We start from the raw sequence: 20,050 nt of genomic DNA, 5'->3' as shown, positions 1-20,050 counted from the left end.
CATAAACCCTTGTACACACACATAAAATCAGACTCCTGTACAGGTCTGGAGTTAGACCTCTCTCATTTAACTGAGCAATAAATGATGCTGAAAAGGTAACAGGTCTATTACAGATAAAACAGTAAATGCATCAAAGCAGTTATCCTCAGTATTTTCTTCCAGCTAGTTACTATACAGCTTGACTGGAGAGAAAACAGAAGATGAAATTCAAGTAGATTAATTCCAAGGCCTTGTATATGGAGAAAAACAGCCAACTACACACAGAAAATGAGGGGTTCTAAATTAGTTTTCTTCCTGATTAGGAGAGACCTTGAAGACACTGCAGATAGCTTTGTGAAAATACAGTTCTCACAGGGGCTGATAACAGGAAGAGTGAAAAAGCAAACAGCATTTCAGGAGTAATTAGGAAGGAACAGAGGTGGTAAAAGGAAACAGCAGTGGGACACTGGGACACTGCATTCATGTGCAGCACACTCATGTCCTCAATTCTCCACTTCCCTAAGCTGCAGCTGCAGGACACCATTGGAAAAATTATTTTATGCTACAGGTCCTTTAGATCTGTCTCAGTTTTACATTAGATGTTAATGTTGGAAAACAAGAGCAAGTAACAGTTCTACCACTCAGGCAGTTTCTTACACTTAATCATCTAAAACAAGCACGTATTTATGATTGTGGAGATTGATTCTGTTGCCTTATTTCCCTTATACTCAATATAATGAGCAATGCATAGAGTGACAAACTAGCAGGTTACAATCAAGCTGGTTTTGAGACTAAAAACTCAGAAAATGAAAAATGCTGTGAACAAAGCAGGTGTAGACCTTTTAAACATTAAATGTCATCCTCAGTCATCCAAAAAGGTGAATCCCTTGCCCAGCCTATCTTTCCAAGGAGGAATTACAAACAGGCAGCACTGAAGCATTCTGCCCAGGGAAGTGGTGGAGTCAAAAAATCTATGGATATTGCACTTTAGGATATGGTTTAATGGTAAATATGGTGGTGGTTGAGGGTAGAACTTGGTGATCTTAAGAGGTCTTTTCCAACCTTAACGATTCTGTGATGAAGAATGACATTACATCTTACATATTATTATTCATTCCTACAAAGTATTTTACAGTGACTCCACATTTGCAAGTGTACCAAAACAGCACAGTGATTTTACCACAAATTCAGCTGTGCCACGTGCAGAAGTGGGCAAACCCACTCTGCTTTTGGCAGAACTTGGTGCCATTTCAGCTCTTCTTTCCACAGGGATCTGAGCTGGGATCTGTTCCCAGCACTGCTCAATGAATTAATAAATGACATGAAAAGGGCTCAACAGTGAGATGACATCTGCTGATGATAGTGAAGTTATTCACAGTAGCAAAGGCAATAAATAAGTAGGAAAAAACCAAAAAGAAACGTGTGCAGATTACTCATTGGACATTAAAATACACAGATGAAATTCAGGAGTGCAATTAATGAGGAATCTCAATGAAATTAAGCGTGCAGTAGGATGACTGGAGGTGGGGCAAGTGGCCCTAACCCACTTACAGGTCAGCAGGCTTTGAACTGACTCAACACTTGCAGCAGGCTGAGCTCTAGAAAATTATGGTTATAATGGAAATAGTTATGTATTAAACACTTAAAAGTCTTTTCTGGTACAAAAAGTGGATTTTAAATGGAGTTCAGGCTCAAAAGTTAACAAAAGGCTTTGGTTCCTGATTGAAAAGGCTGATGTTTTAGTTAAGCTAGGGAACCACAGAGCTTTAACACTTCCCAGTACTTCTCACTAACAAATTCCAAAAGACAAGTGCAGTAAACAATGCCAAAAAATAACACCATCCCACTCAGTCAATCCATGCACTACAGATGTCTGGACAATGAGGGGTGTGCAGAAGGAGAATCCCACTCTCACTCTGTTGCTGTGCTTCTCAATAACCCACCTGTGGCCACTGCTGGAGACAAATCACTGCTCCAGGTCAGTATATGACAAGAGCTGCTTTTCTCCTCTTATCTTCACTACCTCTCTGCAAGTTGTCTGACCTTTTCATTCTATCCTGGACTTTCTGTTGTCTATCAGGAAAACTTGTCTGAACGACGGTAGAAAAGCATATCCAAAATGCCAGCAGGAGCAGCTAGAGGGGTGAAAGGGATCTGGTGCCTAAGCATGAAGTCTGTCACCTTGAAGATAATTCTGTTTGCATTAAAATTGCAGTGCAGCTTTGCTCCCCATAAAATATCAATACACCAAAGCAAGTTCCCTTCTTCTCAAAGGAAAATCAAGCCTAGGGAAAAAGGGTCCATTCAGTATTTGAGTTCCCTTTTCCACAAAGGTGACTTAAACATATTGCTCTTTTCCTGAATTTCCCTTACATTCACACTCTTGCTAGAAAGAAAAATTCCCTTTGAAAAATCCCAACCTGAAAAATTACCTGGATTTCCAAGCAACAAGATCAAAGTCCTACCTATTCCAGAAAACAGCCTGAACTAATTTAACAAAATAAATGGGTATTTTAATAACACTTTTAGACTACCACACTGTATCTGGCCCTTGATACAGATGATCTGATGGTATAAAAATAGGAAAATATTGGCCACTGTATCGAAATTATGTTTGAAAGAATTACCATATTGCTATTTCCCATTTTTTTCCTCTCAAAAAGTTACCAAGTTACTCCAACATGGTGCAGAACAAATAATCTACCACAGGAGGAGAATTAGGAAGAAAAAGTTACTTGTCTGGGTGCACATAACACAAATTCTTAATAGCCAAGGCTACAGAAAAAACTTTTATGTCAACAGGTACTGAATCACTTTAAGAGGTTAAAATTATTGAACAAATCACTATTTCTAACCATCTACTCCCTTCAGTCCTGTGAAACCTCCCAGAGGCAAAGATTAGTAAAACACAATCTACATAAAAAACATCAGAAATCCATTTTGCCTGGTCATTGCATTTTCTTTCACACAGCACAGCTACCTAAATTTAGCACGGGTGTTTTTATTTCTCTTACAAACTATGTTAACAAACTCCATGGGGCTCTTCACTACCCTTGATACTGAATCACAGGCTTGCAGATGAAGGCTGGGAAAACTGACAGGGTCAAATGTCCAAGTTGGGAAGAGGAGGATGAGTAAGAGAGTTGTACCAGTAATCAAGTGCAACTCCACTTAGCTCTGGAAGCTCTGGAATAGGAATGGAATATGGAGAAACAAGACAGAAGAATTAATTTTATACACAAACAGATCTGATGGCACACTTGAAGTTCCTGGAAGGTTTGCCACCTGGGCTAAATCAGCTGTCCAGGCTGCACTACCCATGGGAAAGATGGATTCCTTTCTACAGGCACCTTTTAAGAGACAAGTCATTCCCTCCAAGGGGGTCTGGAACAGGAACTGTCAGGAAGCTCTTCATCCTACCTGCTGTTCACCTCTGGCTTCAGCAGCACCAGGACATTTAGGTTTCATGAGAAAACCTCACCCATAGCATTTGAGGTAAAACAGAAAAACTGAGGTATCTGTACGTGTTCAGGATGTTTTGTAGGAGCATCCAAGCTGAAACTTCTCTGTGTACACTGCTGGGAATCCTGCATTACTGTACCTGACTGCTACATTAGGCTTCTACAAATACACTCATGTGTTCTTTCACAAGTACCCAATTCCATCTATGAGTTATTTATGCTTCTTGGAAAGATCAAGGCTCTGGATCCACACATAGCAAGTACCTTCATTTTACTTGCAGTGTCTCAATTCTGTATCCTCCTTACTGAGATACTTTGCTAGCACACTCCTTCCACATGTGACAACTGCATCTGCCTGAAAAACCCATTTTCCTCAGCTCCATACTGACAGGAATTAACAGACTGAGGAATTACTTCAGAAAGAAAACCATTTTGGCATCTAAGATGTGGTGACAACCAACCAATGAACAGGAAATCAAGTATTAGGGTGCAGCTGTACTCAGTTGGTACCTGCAAATATTTGCTGCTGAAATTACGTAACATCTGTAAAAGGTGACAGTTGTTAATGGATAGCTTCTATTTGAATTCCCTCAGATCACAGGACTGCCATCACACAATTCTTATTTCTTCTTGGACCCACCATATCTAAAAAACAATCATCTTCTGCTGTGAAAGGGATGGAATGTGAAATCCCATCCACATCCCAGCAGAATCCCACAAACATTTTGGCAGGAAAAATTTATTATGTAAAGTCCAGATGGCATCCCAAATATTTCTACTTCAAAATTTCTACTTCTTTTTTTCCTTAAAATAAATTATACAAAAGCATCCCGCCTACGTAACTGTACAAGAGCATCAGGTAAGGTAACCAGACTTAACTGAGCAGTTATTTGGACTATGGGAAGAATGGGAATGTGCTTTTTCTCCATTTAACTCCATTGTCAGAAATGAGTAATATTTTTCTATTCAACTACATTTGAATGACTGGCAGAGAAGGAAGATATAATGAGCAAATACATCCAGTAACATACAATACTTGGAAAAAAACTTTTCCAGTTATCTCAAGTCTTAACACCTTTGCCATCAACTTCTGAAACAACATTCCAAACTTTCAGAACTGAAATTGCCATTTTTTGTTATTCTAACAGACTTCTTTTGCTTAGTATTTGGTTTCTTTCCCACTGTGCAATTTCAGCTCTGAATCTGGGAATCTGTGACTTCAAAATGGTTTGAGCTGTTGCTTCACTGAAGCAGCTAAACCTGATTACCAGTTTGGTTCAGCATGGACTTAGTCACTGCCCACCCTGTAAGCTCTGGGATAAAGATCAACCCTTGATTCCGACTGTCATTTTGCAGTGAGCCCACTCCTAGATTCCTTTTATATCTATCACTTCACTGAATGCCAAAGAAATCTCAGTGTACTTGGCATGAAGGCTGCACTTCCTATATTTATGCTCCAACTAATGTATGTTCCATTTTAGTCCTTCCCAGCTTACAATCATCCAAGGGAAGACGGCACAAAGTGCAAAACAGTCCATGCAACTGTTTTACTAATGCAAAATACTGATCACCCACACCGCCTTTCCATCACCACCTTTCTCGTGCATTTTCCACTCAAATCTACCCAAAATATTAACCCAGAAGGAACCATGGTCACTTCTGTATAGCATACAGTCATGTCAGGCTTGTTGCTCCACCTCAAACTTCCATAAAATAAACCATTACTTTTTAATTGTACTACCTTAACTTTGCTGGCAGAAGCATGTTTGATTCTTCAAGACGGAGGAAAGTGAACCGCTCTCTCCAGGCAAGAATTCCTTATATCTGGCACGCTAACAACTTCATCCTTTTTAATTATTCCACAGGTGGTTGCCTTGGAAACTGCCAAGTAGCTCTTGGATTTGAGGGACCCAGCATAAGACAGTAAGAAGCCTCTGTAGCCACAGCATTCGGATCCACATTGGCTGCAGCAGCAGCAGCAGCAGGACACGGAACGGTCACAGACAACCTGGAAGAGACAGTTAAAATTAACAGGCATTAATTACAGTGCTCAGTTCTCCACGTGTAAAATACAAGGAACGCTGATAGCCCCTGAACAGTGGATAAAAAACACATTTTAGAAGCATCTGCTCCTGCAGCTCCCCATCACAGCCCCGGATTTCACCTTCGGAGGACGGCACTGAAATGGAGATGGTGGCGGAGCTCACAAGCTCAGCCCTCAAGATCCAGCGAGATTTTTTTTTTTTTCCCCCCCCCTCAGCTTCCAGAGAGACCTTCCTGAGTGTCTGGTCCAACTGCCTGAAATTCAGTGCTATTGTTTTGCTTTGAATAAAAATAGAGCAACTAAAAATAGCTGCCATCACAAATGCTGATTCACTGTATTCTGTATCATACAGCAAATTGCTCCCAACTTCACTCAGCCTGAAAAACTAGGGAAATTCTCTTTGCTTAAAACACAGCTAGAAGCCCAGCAAAGCCTCCAATTCTGCATTCGTGTTGCTGGTCTAAAAGAACAAAAGGTTTTCCTTTTCTCTCTGATTTCTCATAAATTCAAAAGCTGATAATTTGCATTTAAATATATAAATAAAACCACAAAAAAACAAACCAAAACTTTATTGCGTTGTCACTGGTCAAAACTATAAATTTTTATTTATAAAAAAAAAAATCTTTTTTGTTTCACCATTTTCACTGTTGAAACTAAAAATAAGTTAACGTAAGCCTTTAAAAAAAAATAATTTTCATCAAAACTATCCATAATGGAAATGGTCACTCCTGCACTCAGAGGCCCCCCTCTCTTCAGATATGATTAGTATGTCCAAGCCAGTGATTTCTCGAGACCTCACTCTTATGTAAGTGCTTGGATTTGTGGTATCACAAATTGTCTGGCAGCACCTCAAGAGCAAGAGGTGGATTTGCTTCCACCCTTTCATGATTAGACACCCAAAAGACACAAGGGCATGTTTGTTAATTCCAGAGCTGAGTTTTACTACAACCAACTAGATTAAATATACATTTATTGCACAGAAAAAAAAAAAATTACAGTGAAGTAACAGAAATAAAAGTGTTTCTGAATGCTCTCCTCAGTGCTCACTTTGCCCTTCCAGGGCAGGTCCTTCTCCTTTTTTTTGCCTTCTTCAATCACTTGCTTGATTAAAAATTAGCATCTGAAACTATTTTCTTTTTCTGTCACTGAATCCCACCAAGGCCAAGGCAAATCCTGGTGAGCTTCCAGAGTTTTTCCTTTCTTTCTTCCCTCTCCACATCCCTTTCAGTCACCTAATTTTCCCACTTATGTGAAAAATGACGTTACAAAGCCAGGCATTTTCTTTCCTCATTCCCAGCAGTTCCAGAAGTGAGACCTGTTTAATCTTCTCTGAATTCCATTTAGGATGAACACTAGTTTTGTCAATTCCCTCATCCCACCAGCCCAGGACACACTTGCCATCCAGCCGCACCAGGTTTGTTTGTTAAGCATCTTTTGGGGATTTTTCCCTGCAGAAGTGGCATTCTAAAACACTGTGGAAAATCCAGAGCATTTTCTCTGTTCTCCTCTTCCTAATTGCAGCTATAACCTCCTGCATAGCCTGCTAATGCAGGAGAACACCTCTCCTCTGCCCCAGTTCCCTCAAGTGTCTCTGACAAACCAAGTCTCCTTGCCTCAACATGACCCTTTTATCACAGATGGTTCTTTCCTCTGAGGAAAGATGGATTTTTCATCCCTGCCTCAGGCATCTTAACACTACTCTCAAGCACATCCTCACTCCGCACTCATGATCCCATTTTGTTTTTTCTCACAGAGCAGACAGGTGAATTTTATCTACAGTGTTCACTCAGAGCAAATTCTGGTGCTTGACCAATCTCCCAGTGTTTGTCCTTTCAACCCACTGAGATGTTTTAAAAACCAGGGCATCCAGGTCTCAATAGGCACCGACGCCTGCAATTTTCATCTGCCTTATTCTCACAGCAGTATCACTCTGAGATTAAGTCAAAAGTTGTGTTGCAAGTCTTCTAACTTGACTTAAATCCTGTACCTTTCTAAAGGAATGCCTCAGCAAGCTGATTTCTTAAGTCCTCACCTACAGGAGGTGACAAAACGATTGCATCTTTTCCCTATCCTCATCATCTCAGATTAAGTAAATAACTTTAAAGACTGTAAGAGAGTTCTTGGTAACTTTTTTTTTCCTGTTTCTTAATATATATTTTGGAAGCCTATATATGAAGTATTTATGTTAAGTATGCTCATTTCAACACATACTCTTCAGACATTCTGTTTCTGTGAGTGGCCCCACCTGTGCAGTGGTTTATCTCTGCCATGTTCCTCCTGCTCAAGCTTCTTAATCCCAGTTCAACCTCTGCCTGTCTGGCAATCTGACTGGATTCTTGGGCTCTTAGACTTCCTCTCTTCTTCATATAAAGGTTATGCATAGGAACCATGGGATGAATTCAGTGAAAGACTTGAATTTCTTTTTTTTTTTATATTCAGCCACCTCAGGTGCTACAAACACACCAGAGCTCCACCAGCTGACTTTCCGACCAACCCTTGGAAGAAAGGGATGTCACACTCCTGCAATTCTTTCCCAGACTTGTGTGGAAGAGTACTACTGATTCTTCAAAATACAAATAAAACCTTCTGTCTCACCCTTCAGAGGACATGGGTTTTTGCTCATTTTCAGCCTCCTAGGGCTGCCTCAAGGTTCACATTTTGCCTCGACCACCCCTGCTCTGGGACCCTGAGTCACTGAGTGATGGAGTTCTGCTCCCTCCTTCAGAACAAGCATCATTAAACACTAAAAGCACTGTAAACTCCAGAGCTCTGTTTTATTAGTAAAATACATAAAACATGAGACTTGTGGATAGTAAAACTAAAAGCAAGATGAATAAAAGACGTTTAAGTAACTCCCCTGGTCTATCATGGTTTCTTTTTCTTTCTTCTCCAGACTTGTTCTCAATCCATTAACAACTTAATTTCACAAATCCCTATGCATCCCTGAAACAAGTCTTTCTTTCCCTGATTATTACCAGAGACTGCTGGTTTTCCCCTCCTCAGTCTCCACTCCTGTCAAAGGCTCCTTTCTGACCAGTCTCTATCGCATCCTCCAAAAAGCTGCTTCCCAAAAATACCCTCAGATACCTTCAGGGAATGCTCCATCTACCTCCTGCCAGACACTTGCACTTGATGGCAAACACAGCACAATAATAACTTCTCCCCCCACCACGGTCAGAAGGAACATGAGAAATTCAAACACCAGTCATGATGTATCCCACACTGGAGTTTTCAAAAAGGCCCAAAAGGTCAGCTTTGCCAAACCCTTAATTAACTAGACAGATCCAAGTTCTTATTTCCCCTTTTTCTCTGTAGAATTTCCTGTTTGGTTCACGTCAGGTACATTTTAGCCATGACTTTTTAGTGCCAAGTTCTTTGCCCTGTTGCTGGTTTCAACCACAGTGTAATGAATAGATGACCATTAGTTTAAGTTTCTGGTTCCTCTAGTTGTAATTTTTCTTTTAATTCTTCAGAACTTGCTATGCACAGAAGTGATACGTAACCACAACCAGCTTTTTTAACCAACTAGAAAACTAATGCTTCCTTGATAACTACTTTTATATCTGTAGAAGACACCCAGACAGCTTAAACCAAGTACAAAACCTCATTTTTATTCAATGTTTCAAATAATATATACAGATATACATATTTGTGCGTATATGTACGTGTATATATATTTATATATATATATGTATACAGGTAATAAGTCATAGATACAATAGCAGATTGGAACTCCATTGAGACTGAGTCCCACTGCCCTCTTTGGAAAACTCCAAAGCCACTGCATTAAGGTTCCAGAAGAAATTAATCATTTAAGATTCTTTCTTTAAAAAACAACAAACCAAAAAAAAAACAAAAAAACCACACTTCTATTTCAGTACTGTTTACTAATCTTCTCTTCTAACAGGCATTATCTTCCACCTAAAAAAAAGTTAAATGGTATTTTAGAAAAAAGTGTCCATCCTGGATATATATATTTATTTTTTTTTGAAAAAGCTTGTCAAGAATTTTTTATGCTTTACTATTTAATACATAAGGAGAAAATAGGAGCAATCTTCTGAAAACTTTAATGGCTGGCAAAAATCCCATCTCTTCACAAAAAATTTAAAATAAGGCTCTGTGTTGTAAAGAAAATTATTTGCTATTTGCTGTGATGGGTTTTTAAGGTTTATTTGCAAGTGCTTGGTAAATAAAAAGGCACCTTTCTCCTTAATTATTTTGAAGTATAAACAACTAAAGCAGACCACAAAGCCTTCTTTAAACTTCTCCACCTCCAGTGAAGATCAGCACAGCTTGGCTACTTTACAGCTTTACCAGCGTAATACGCGTGTGCACAATGAATAGTGAAACAAATATTTAAAAAAATAAAAATGGAACAACAAAAATATCCACCCAAAAAAAACACCAAAAAGCCCACACATAAAAAAAAAAAGAAAGAAAAAAGAAAAAGAGAAACAACACAAAAAAACCCCAACAACAAACCAGAAAATGCACCCTTTGCTGTCTTCAATAAAAACCTGAAGCAAGAATTTTAAATGAGAAATACGGGAACTTCCCCCTATAAAAACCACAGGTTGCCAGAAAAATTTCAGCCAAACAAGCTTTTCTACAGATTCAACTAAAATATTTTACAAAATAGAGGTAAAAAGAATAATCAGGACACAAGGCACTACCTGGGACAGGACTACTAAGGTTCAGTTGCCAACCAGAAATGAAGTCCAGAGGGAAGTAAAACAAGTAAGAAAGTTATCAAAGTTTGGAGGCTCAGTCAGTAGCAACAAAGACACCAAAAGAAGGGAATCACAAAATTATTTAGGTTGGAAAAAGACCTCCAAGTCCAACCATGAATCTAACACTGCCAAGGTACAGCAGTAGAACATCCTTGGGACAACTGTGGCCAGGCAACTTCAAGCAGCTTCAAAGGCAGCCCAATATCAGATGGTCACTTAAAAAATGATGTCAAAATGATTTAAAAGATGTTTCTGAGTTGAACGTACACTTGGTCAGATCTCAGAGGGAAAGGGTTTCCACCTAAGTGGTGGCAACAGCTCTGATGACCTGGGCTGTCAGGAACTCCTAAACAAAAATAGAAGGGGAAAGAAAATTCCTCTGCAAAACAAGGCTGTACAGCTGAGTTCATCAGCTTCCCATGGTTAAAGTGAGATCTGTACCAGCTAAAACTTGGGAAAGTGAACTCTTGCTGAAATCATTCACAATCAGATTATCCAAAACCAAACCCATCTCAAAATGGAACATTTTTCAGTCTTAAATACAAGAAGGTTTTGCCCTGTGCTACCAGAAGAGACATGGAATCAGGGTGCTAAATAGTGACTTTGTGCTTCAATCATTCAGCACCATTGCTTGAACAATACTGGAATATTTTGGCAAGAAAATACAGGCCAATTTTATGTAACAACTTTCACTATAGTAAGAGTTCCTGGTAAACTGAAATGAAAACAACCATTATTTTGACAGTACTAAAAAAATGATCAGTCAACACTTTCAGCAGTATCTGGAAAATTTTTTTTTCCATCTATAGAGAACAGCATCAGTACATGATGCTGCAGGAGATGGGCATGTTCTGAATTTCTAGCTCATAACTCCAGAGTGACAAACTCCACAGTTTTTTATGGTGATAGAGACATTCCCTTGCCCAGACTGCACAATCTTCTGTTGCTGGGGTTGACTTATCCTTGGATCTTGCTCTTTTACAGCTTCAGCTCTCTCTTCCTCTTTCTCAGAAAAGCTCACACTTCCTCAGACTACAAAGAAAGCACAATAAACTAATACAATGTTAGAGTGATGTCCATCTAAGATTTTTACAGAAGATGCTCTCCTCTTATTACAAAGCACCATAAAAGTATTCAAAACATGAGAGCTGGCACAGAGATTTCTTTACCAAATACTTTTCTAAGAGAAATAAACATTCAGTTGAGAGAACAAAACTATTTAGTGCGAAGGTCACCTGGTTTAGCATTAAATACTGTTCAATATCTTAAGATAAATACCAATTTATGTCTTTAAAACAGTTTATTTTTTGAAAAAACCTTTACTAAAAACAGTCATCACAAACTGGGAATTTCCACATTCAACCTGTTAACACTCAGACTAATTTGCCTCATATAAGCCCTCCAGTAAATCCAAAGCCCTTTCCCCCTGTGTATTAGCTACCAATTACAACAACACAGATACTAAAAACTCAACAAAATAAATGTTAATACCTAGATAACACTTGATGGAGCAAAAGCTGTTCAAGTAACTGGTTTGGTTTTGTTTTTTTTCATTCCAGCATCCTAATGCACACCTGGTTGTGAAGTTTTGGTGTTCAACACTAGAGGATGAACCCACAGACACCTCTGGCTGCAGAGCAACACAAACCACCACTATTCCCATCAGAATAGGGCCAAGAACCAACATCATTCCCACCAGAAAAGAGGATAAGAACCAACAGCTGAAAGCAACTTAATGGCTTCTCCACCTGCTTCTAAAGCCACTTTTACCCATTTCTCATCCCTAATTGCTCATTCACCTTCATGCAGCTGAGCCATGAACTAGATCTTGGTACTGACCATAGAGAAATATGGTTTTGCTGTTTTTGTGGCTGGTTCTGCAGTGGGTTCACCCACAGCTGTCGGAGCACCAGGCCAGGACCAGGGGCCAGCTGGAATCCAGGAAGGAATGGGGGATGCCGACTGCTTCTTTCAGCAATTCTGCTGGTTTATGCCAGCTTAAAATTCCTATGAACTTATGCAGAATTAGGCATATCCAAGTTAGAAACACGAGAAATCACACACACACAAAAGCACAGACTGTTGAACAAATTATTAACAGAGATGATGTTGAAAACCTCATTTCTAAGTAACTCCCAAATAAGCCAGCCTGCCCTTTAGAAAAGCATTTTCAGCAGATGCCTGCTAATTTTTCAAATTTTTCAAACATAAGCTACTGAGCTCAAAACAGGGAGTAACAATTACAGGTAATGACCTGCAACACCCTAAATATCACACTAAATTACCCAACAGCTCCTTCTGCCTCCTATCTTTGAAATGCAGATATATTTTAGTTCCATCCTTGGCCGTGTCAGATCAACAGGCTTTTGAACAGTTTGAAACACAAGACTCAGATGTAATGACATCCCTGCTTGGAACAAGTCCAGGTGTTGAATCTGACCTTCTTCACGTAGAAACAAGCAGCTCTTAATATTTAATCTGGAATTTTTACCTTGTTAGGAGGGAAGCAGCAGAAGTGTCTCACCCATTCCTGGTTCCAAGCTGGTGATGACGGAGGAGAAGGAGGAGAAGGAGGAGAAGGAGGAGGAGGAGAAGGAGGAGAAGGAGGAGAAGGAGGAGAAGGAGGAGAAGGAGGAGAAGGAGGAGAAGGAGGAGAAGGAGGAGAAGGAGGAGAAGGAGGAGAAGGAGGAGAAGGAGGAGAAGGAGGAGAAGGAGGAGAAGGAGGAGAAGGAGGAGAAGGAGGAGAAGGAGGAGAAGGAGGAGAAGGAGGAGAAGGAGGAGAAGGAGGAGAAGGAGGAGAAGGAGGAGAAGGAGGAGAAGGAGGAGAAGGAGGAGAAGGAGGAGAAGGAGGAGAAGGAGGAGAAGGAGGAGAAGGAGGAGAAGGAGGAGAAGGAGGAGAAGGAGGAGAAGGAGGAGAAGGAGGAGAAGGAGGAGAAGGAGGAGAAGGAGGAGAAGGAGGAGAAGGAGGAGAAGGAGGAGAAGGAGGAGAAGGAGGAGAAGGAGGAGAAGGAGGAGAAGGAGGAGAAGGAGGAGAAGGAGGAGAAGGAGGAGAAGGAGGAGAAGGAGGAGAAGGAGGAGAAGGAGGAGAAGGAGGAGAAGCTGCACTGTGCTAGAGCTGGTCACCAACCCCATCAAAACCCTCAGCTGTGAGTGCAGGGAATGATAATTTTGCCTGCTCTGAGCAGACAACTTCTGTGGTTCAGGAATCTTCATGTTCAGAAGCTCTGAGGAGGAGGATCGAATCAGAAACCTTGGCTTTCAGCATCATTCTTCGTGCCACAGAATGCTATGGGTGAAGGAAGATGCCTTCTCTCTGCCTCAGTAACTGTGTAGTATTTCATCCTTTGCAAATTAAAAAAAAACAAAAAACCCCTAAATTTACAAGACGTGTAGCACTTGGCAGGATTTCATAACTGCTGAGTGACTGAGATGAGCTCATTTAACACAATTTTATAAAATAAATGTATTATTTTATATAGCTGAGCCTATACACACTGCAAGGCAAGGAGAGAAGGGAGGGATGGTACAGGGCATGGCCTGAAGAGTGTAGCCTGTTGCCAGTGCCCACACACACATATCCCTCTCTTTTCCAGCCTCTGTCACATACACACACCTCCTGGAAAGAAACAATCCGCTCAGGACAAGTAGGAGCGTTTTTCCAGTGCTGCCAACTTCTGCCAAAAAATCTATTTTCACTTTAAAATAAAGACTCTGCTCGTTTAACTACAAGAGCCTTGACTTGCATAGCAACACATGTCAGAGAAGTAGAAATAAAACGGGGGGGGGGGGGGGAAACAGGATTTTTTCCAAATCTCTCCTGCTTTCAGTGTGACCAGGAGAGTGGAATTTGCCACCTCCATGGGCATTGGGAAAGAATGGTCAGGAACAGTCAAAGATACACAGGATGGGAATCAAGTTCTGGGAGACCCAAGCCCATCACTTCTCACACTTGATGCTTCTGTCTTTACACACCTTAAAAGCCAACTGTAAAGGAAGACACTGCACAGAAACACCTCCAGCAACATGAAGCTTTTTAAAGTCCTTTTACACTTTTTGCAACTTCACAGCCTCTGTTTAGATATGCTCCTCTAAGTAGCTCAGGTGTGGGATTTCAGACAAGCTCCTCAGCTGAATGAGCTGCATGTCAAAGTCAGAATAAAAATCCATTGCTAGAGATTTCTCACCCTGTAATTTGTATTAGTCAATAATATTAACTAGGTTTCACAAAAAAAAAAAAAATAGCAAACATTTCAGTGTTGTTTCTAATTACTCAAAACAAAAAAAGCATCTCAGTCTTTCAGAAAATTAATACCTGAAATCATCAGCCACCAGTACACGTTACAAAACCACCCACTTAAGAGATACCAGCAACTTAAGGATGACTGAGAAATCATTTTTTTCAGCAGTTTAATTCCAACACCGACTGCCAGCCTGTCAAGAGTGAGATTAAGCAAGCCAGGGGGACAAGTGGCAGCCTACTCATGTACCAGCAATTCAGCAAGGGCTGAGAAACAGGACAAAATAACCCATTTTCAGCTTGGACTGATCTGGTTATATCACCAACCTGAGCTAAAACCAGCTTGGGAATCAGAGCAGAGACTGCTGTCGCTGAGTAAGCACCTAAAGGAGGCCAGAGCCATCAGTCAAATTCAGGAGAGAACTGTGTAGGTTAATAACCACATAAATATGTATGTTTAGGGCTAAACTAAGAAAGGTTTGACTTTTTTTGTTTGGTTGGTTTCCTTGTTTTTAGTTTTTTGGTTTGTTTTTTTTTTATTTTTTTTGTAAATGGATATGTTTTAAAACATGCAAGAAAATTCCTTCTTTTTTAAAAGCCAGGTCTGAGCTGTTCACTATGGAAGGATCTCAGCTTGATCAATGCTGACAACACACAAGGACAGCACTGGAATTCTACACAACTGTGTTTATGGTCCAAGTAATGGAAAGGTCAGGAATGAACACACCCAGAACACACAAGACACCCACTCTTGTGCATCAGAGAAATATTTACTTAATTAGTCATGAAGAAGTTAATTTGCCCCTTGAATGACTGAAAATACCTTAAAATTGCATCAGTTTTCCCTCTGCTATAAAATAATTAAAGGCCTAAATCAGTTCCACAAGAGGAACTCATTCCTAACCACAACTAAGGCATGAGCACTGTAAGATCTTCTCATGGAAAAATAGTTTAATTGATCTAAATAAAACAATTAAATTATTGTTAGTAAATGTAGCTGCAAGCTTGCAGGAATTTACTAGTTCAAGCAAAAATTAGCAGCATTTTTTAAAAAATTCTAGAAAAATTCTATATAAAACCACTTGATTTGAAACAAATCACGCCCTTTTGTGAGGACCACAGTAAGCTATACTAAACTATTACATGAGTATTAAACTAACCCAGTTTTCCTTTATATAAGTTGCCAAGAGAATGCTCTTTCTCTTCAGCCTTTTCTGATTTCCATAAAAAATGTCTTGAAAAACTACTTCTGCAGAATTACTGGAGTCTGAAGTATGACCAGTAATTTACAATCAGCAAGGGACATTACTTATCCCTAAAAATTTAGAGATAAAAATATTTTTAAATCGAAGTACAAAAACTTAAAAAAAAAAAAATCACAGTAGTCATGACAACCCCATTCCCTTTCCTTCTGCTCACCCATGTCATCAATATGATACCTAAAATAATCCACAGTAATTAAACTATCTGCAAGAGACATCAACTTGTGCAGAAAATAATTCTAGAAGAACTTATACCAAAAAGTGTTGTTGTTTAATGACAGCCAGGAGCTAAGTTCCACACAGCCCCTCACCCCCAGCACAGGGGGATGGGGAGAACTGGGAAAAGTTAAAACCTGTGAATTAAGATGAGAGCTGTTTAATAATCTAAATTAAGTCAAAAATCATTATAATAATAGCATATAATATGAGAAGGGAGATAATAAAAAGAGAGAAAACAAGTGATGCACAAATCACCAGTCACTGACTTGATGCCCAGCACATCCCAAAATACAACTGACTCCTCCTGGATAACATCCCCCAGCTTCTATACTGGGCAGGATGTCCCATGGTATGGAATATCCCTTTGGCCAGTTCAGGGCCATTGTTCCACTCCTGTCTTCATCACCAGAGCCTGGGAAATTGCAAGTCCTTGACTTGGAATAACCACTCCTTAGCAGCAACCAAAAACATCAGTGTGTTATCAATGCTATTCTCACACTGAATCCAAAACACAGCACTGCACCAGCTACTGAATCTCACACTGAATCCAAAACACAGCACTGCACCAGCTACTAGGGAAAATTAACTCTATCCCAGCCAAAAACAGGACAGACTTGTTAGTCTGACCTCAGCTCCTGGGAAAAATACGGAGAAAATTATACTGGGTGCTGCTGAGAATCTTTTGAAGAATACATCTGCCAGGCACTGTCAACACAAGGTTAAGTCATTTGATATCCATCTATGATAAGGTCAACTGCCCATGGAATGAAGGGGATTTAGTTTTTCTGGATTTTAGTAAGGCTTTTGGCACTCCCAACATAGCTCTGGACAAGCTGTTCCTCAATGGGATGAGCAAGTTCACGGTGCTCCGGGTGATAAAGTGGCTGAAGGGCAGAGCTCAAAGAGGTTCCAGCTGCCTGGGGACTGCCACCAGCAGTGTTCCTCAGGGATCAGCCCTAGGGCCATCCTATTCAGTGTATTTATCCATGACCTGGATGGTTCAACTCTTCAGCAAGCCCTGAATTGCTCAGGCAGTTAGTTGGACTAGATGATCACTCTAGGTCCCTTCCAACTGAAGTGTTCTATTCCATGCTAACATTTACACCTGGGTGTAAAGCAAGCATCAAGTGGGAAAGATCTCACCTGATCTTTTCAGCAGGGCACTTAGTGCCCACCTAAACCTCCCAATAAAATCTTTAATTTCACCAATATGACTCAATTATTACTTTTCCTCCTTTACGTAAACAGCAGGTGACACGTCCAGAGATGGTGAAATCACTTGGGAACATCAGAGCACAGCCCTTTAATTAATTCTGCACCTCTTATTCAATCCATACAAGTATTTTAAGACTACAGTCAACTGCACTGCAGAGTCTGATTACAAGAACAGAATAAAACTCATCAGGACTATTTCTGGGATTTTAATGACAGAGTGGCCAAGGTAGAACAATGGTATCTATTATGTATCTACACCTGACAGTCTAGTTTTATTCTAACCCAGTACATTCCCCCCCCCCCCCCCCCCCCCAGCTGCTAGACTGAATTCTTACAACTCAAGAAAGATTCTAAATCAAACACGTGTTAAAAAAAAGAGAAGTGCAATGTTAATAATTTTCGACTGTGCCTTCAAAAGCATCTTTTGGAATATATTGTCTTCATTTTGGGAGACAAAAGACCTGGATTCTACAGATTTTCCATAGAAAAACAGCATACCTGTAATAAACCCTTATTTCTCACAAGGAACAGCAATCACATCACAAAATACTGTTATTTATCTAAATTGTCCACACCTAGCACCAGCTTTCCAGGTACTGTCACCCCTGTAGGTGAAGGAGGTCTACTTAAACTGGAAGAGCTTTCAGTATGATTCACTTCATTAAATCCAGTCTCTCCATGAGAAAATAAGGAATCCCACCCTAAACTTCTTAAGGTAGCCCTCTACTGACTGTAAATCTTAGATCAGCCACCACTCCCTGACACTGCTGCTCCTGAGTCTGTACAGATTCATCTCGTTGGCAACACCAAGTTTCTCCTAGGTGGTTTCAAGGTAATGCTCCTGTCCAAAAAATTAAACACTTGGCAAAAGGAAGATCTGTATTTCTGGTATCAAAAATTACATAAGCAAGCCCAGAGTATTAATTAAAGAAAGACAGAGTGACCCCGTGGTCATCAGCCAAGGAAATGATGCCGAGGACAAAGACATTCTGACCACAACCTCCCTCTGTTGACACAATTATATTTCATCCTTTTATGAGAGAAACGAACCATCACATCTGATTTTATTTCCTGAAACTGCTGAGTCTTTTATACCTAGAGAAGATACAACAGATTGGCAAGAACCATGGAGTGAAGGAAACAGAAATTAATGCAGGTAGAAAAGCAAAATTTCTCTCCTTCACAATATAGAGTAGCTCCTGATCTTTACATTATTCAGTGACCTATGTCTTATAATTAGACAATATTGTTACCCACATAACACAACACGCAAAATTGAAACACCTAATACTACTTTACTCAGCATTTGGTAAGAAAATAAAAAACACAGAAAAATAAGGAAAAAAGAAAAAAAAAAGGAAAGCCAGCAAACTCAATGCTTTCTGGGAAAAAAAAAAATCATCAACTCCTAAGTCTCCTGATTAAAAAAGAAAATTACCTATTACTGAGCATCTGCCACACTGAGATCCAGACAAGCTCCTGGGTTGTTTTAACACGCACTTCACTGACACAGACCTGGTGTCAGCAAGGGGTTTGATTCCTTAAGCAAGCACTGTCAGGTCTGACTGCACTCCCTTCCAAACTTTCTAGTTTGTCATTCCAGTTACTGGTTCAACTGTATTCCACAGAAGAGAGAAACACCCTGAACAATACCAAGAATAACATCCTTCCTTTCCTGTTTGGATACATTTATGTCAGTCATCTTCCTCTCCCAAGGAATTTCAAGGCATCTTCTGAAACACGGACCTGTAATTCCATTGGAACTTCTCAGTCCTGTGGTTAAAGCAAGCTGAGCAAGCTTCACCCTCAGGGGCCAACAGCTCCAAAATAACTGAGAACAAATGGAATTGGGAAACTCTCTCTGGATATCAATTTGCACAACTTCTGTTGGGAAAAAAAACCCAAATACTTGACCCTCATGCACTGAGCAGACCCCAGCCACCATTTGTACACAAGAATTTATTTATTTCCATTCTATTCACTTTATACAGGGTGTATGCTTTCCCTCATTCTTCTCTGTTCTGCCACTCTCTGTTTCAATTCAAACTTGAAGAATATGTTATCAAATAACATCAAATATTGTTATCAAATTCAACAAACTGATTGAAGCAAATGAAGGAAACAACCAAAGGCCCTGGAAATTGCATCTGGAGAAACCGACTGCCAAATGGCCACAGACAAACTCTGTACTTTTCCACTGTTTGGTTAAAAGCTGTTAAGACAGGTCACATGGAGAGATGGAAAAGCCTTATTTAATCCCATGTTGGTTCAATTACCTTTCATCTTCAATAAGCCAACTCCACTGGGCTGCAGCATCTATTTCCCGTAAGGCAGTTAAAAAAAAAAAAAATAAATAAAACAAGTGTAAAAACACTCTTCTGCCACCCAAGGCACTCTGTGTGACTACTGCACCCTGGATATCTCCCCTCCTGCACCCTGCATTTCCACCAAAACTGCACAAACAGATGGATTTGAGTAAAGCCTCTGAACATGAACTTCTCTGCTCCAGCTCCCAGAACTATTTACATGACAATGATAACACAGACACAAAAGACACAGAAACTGCCTTCCTGTTTAAACAAATCCTTCAGGTCAAAACAAAAGATTATGCTCTAACATTGACAACTACACAATGTACAGTACTTTGTCATTCCCAAACTCACCCAGTGCCCAATACTGCTGCCACCTGTGGCACTTAAAAGATCCACTTAGCAACTAAAACCATTTTTAGTTAAAAAAAAAAAAAAGTTTAAAGGATGGAAACAAAAAAGGACAGTTACACAAAACTGGTTTCTTCCTTTTAGGCTTACACTAGCAGAAATTGGCAATAATTAGATAAATTACAACAAATCATGCTACACTAATAGGATCTGATTCTGTCCACCTTCACCATGTAAAAGATG

The 20,050-nt window shown here is 40.0% G+C and overlaps 1 long non-coding RNA gene across 4 annotated transcripts in view; it reads right to left on the bottom strand.

The window, feature by feature from the left end:
- LOC134043742 (uncharacterized) overlaps positions 1–20,050 on the bottom strand; it is a 111,851-nt gene that overhangs the window by 71,516 nt on the left and 20,285 nt on the right. For all 4 annotated transcript variants that reach the window (XR_009933183.1, XR_009933184.1, XR_009933185.1 and 1 more), the window contains exon 2: positions 5,182–5,448. This is a non-coding gene — a long non-coding RNA (uncharacterized LOC134043742). The remainder of the gene's footprint in view (positions 1–5,181; positions 5,449–20,050) is intronic.

The sequence above is a fragment of the Cinclus cinclus genome, chromosome 4 (assembly GCF_963662255.1).
Source record: "Cinclus cinclus chromosome 4, bCinCin1.1, whole genome shotgun sequence".
In the NCBI taxonomy this organism is placed as follows: Eukaryota; Metazoa; Chordata; class Aves; order Passeriformes; family Cinclidae; genus Cinclus; species Cinclus cinclus.
Note: the sequence above shows the minus strand (reverse complement) of the source record. Positions and strands in the feature narration are given on the sequence as shown.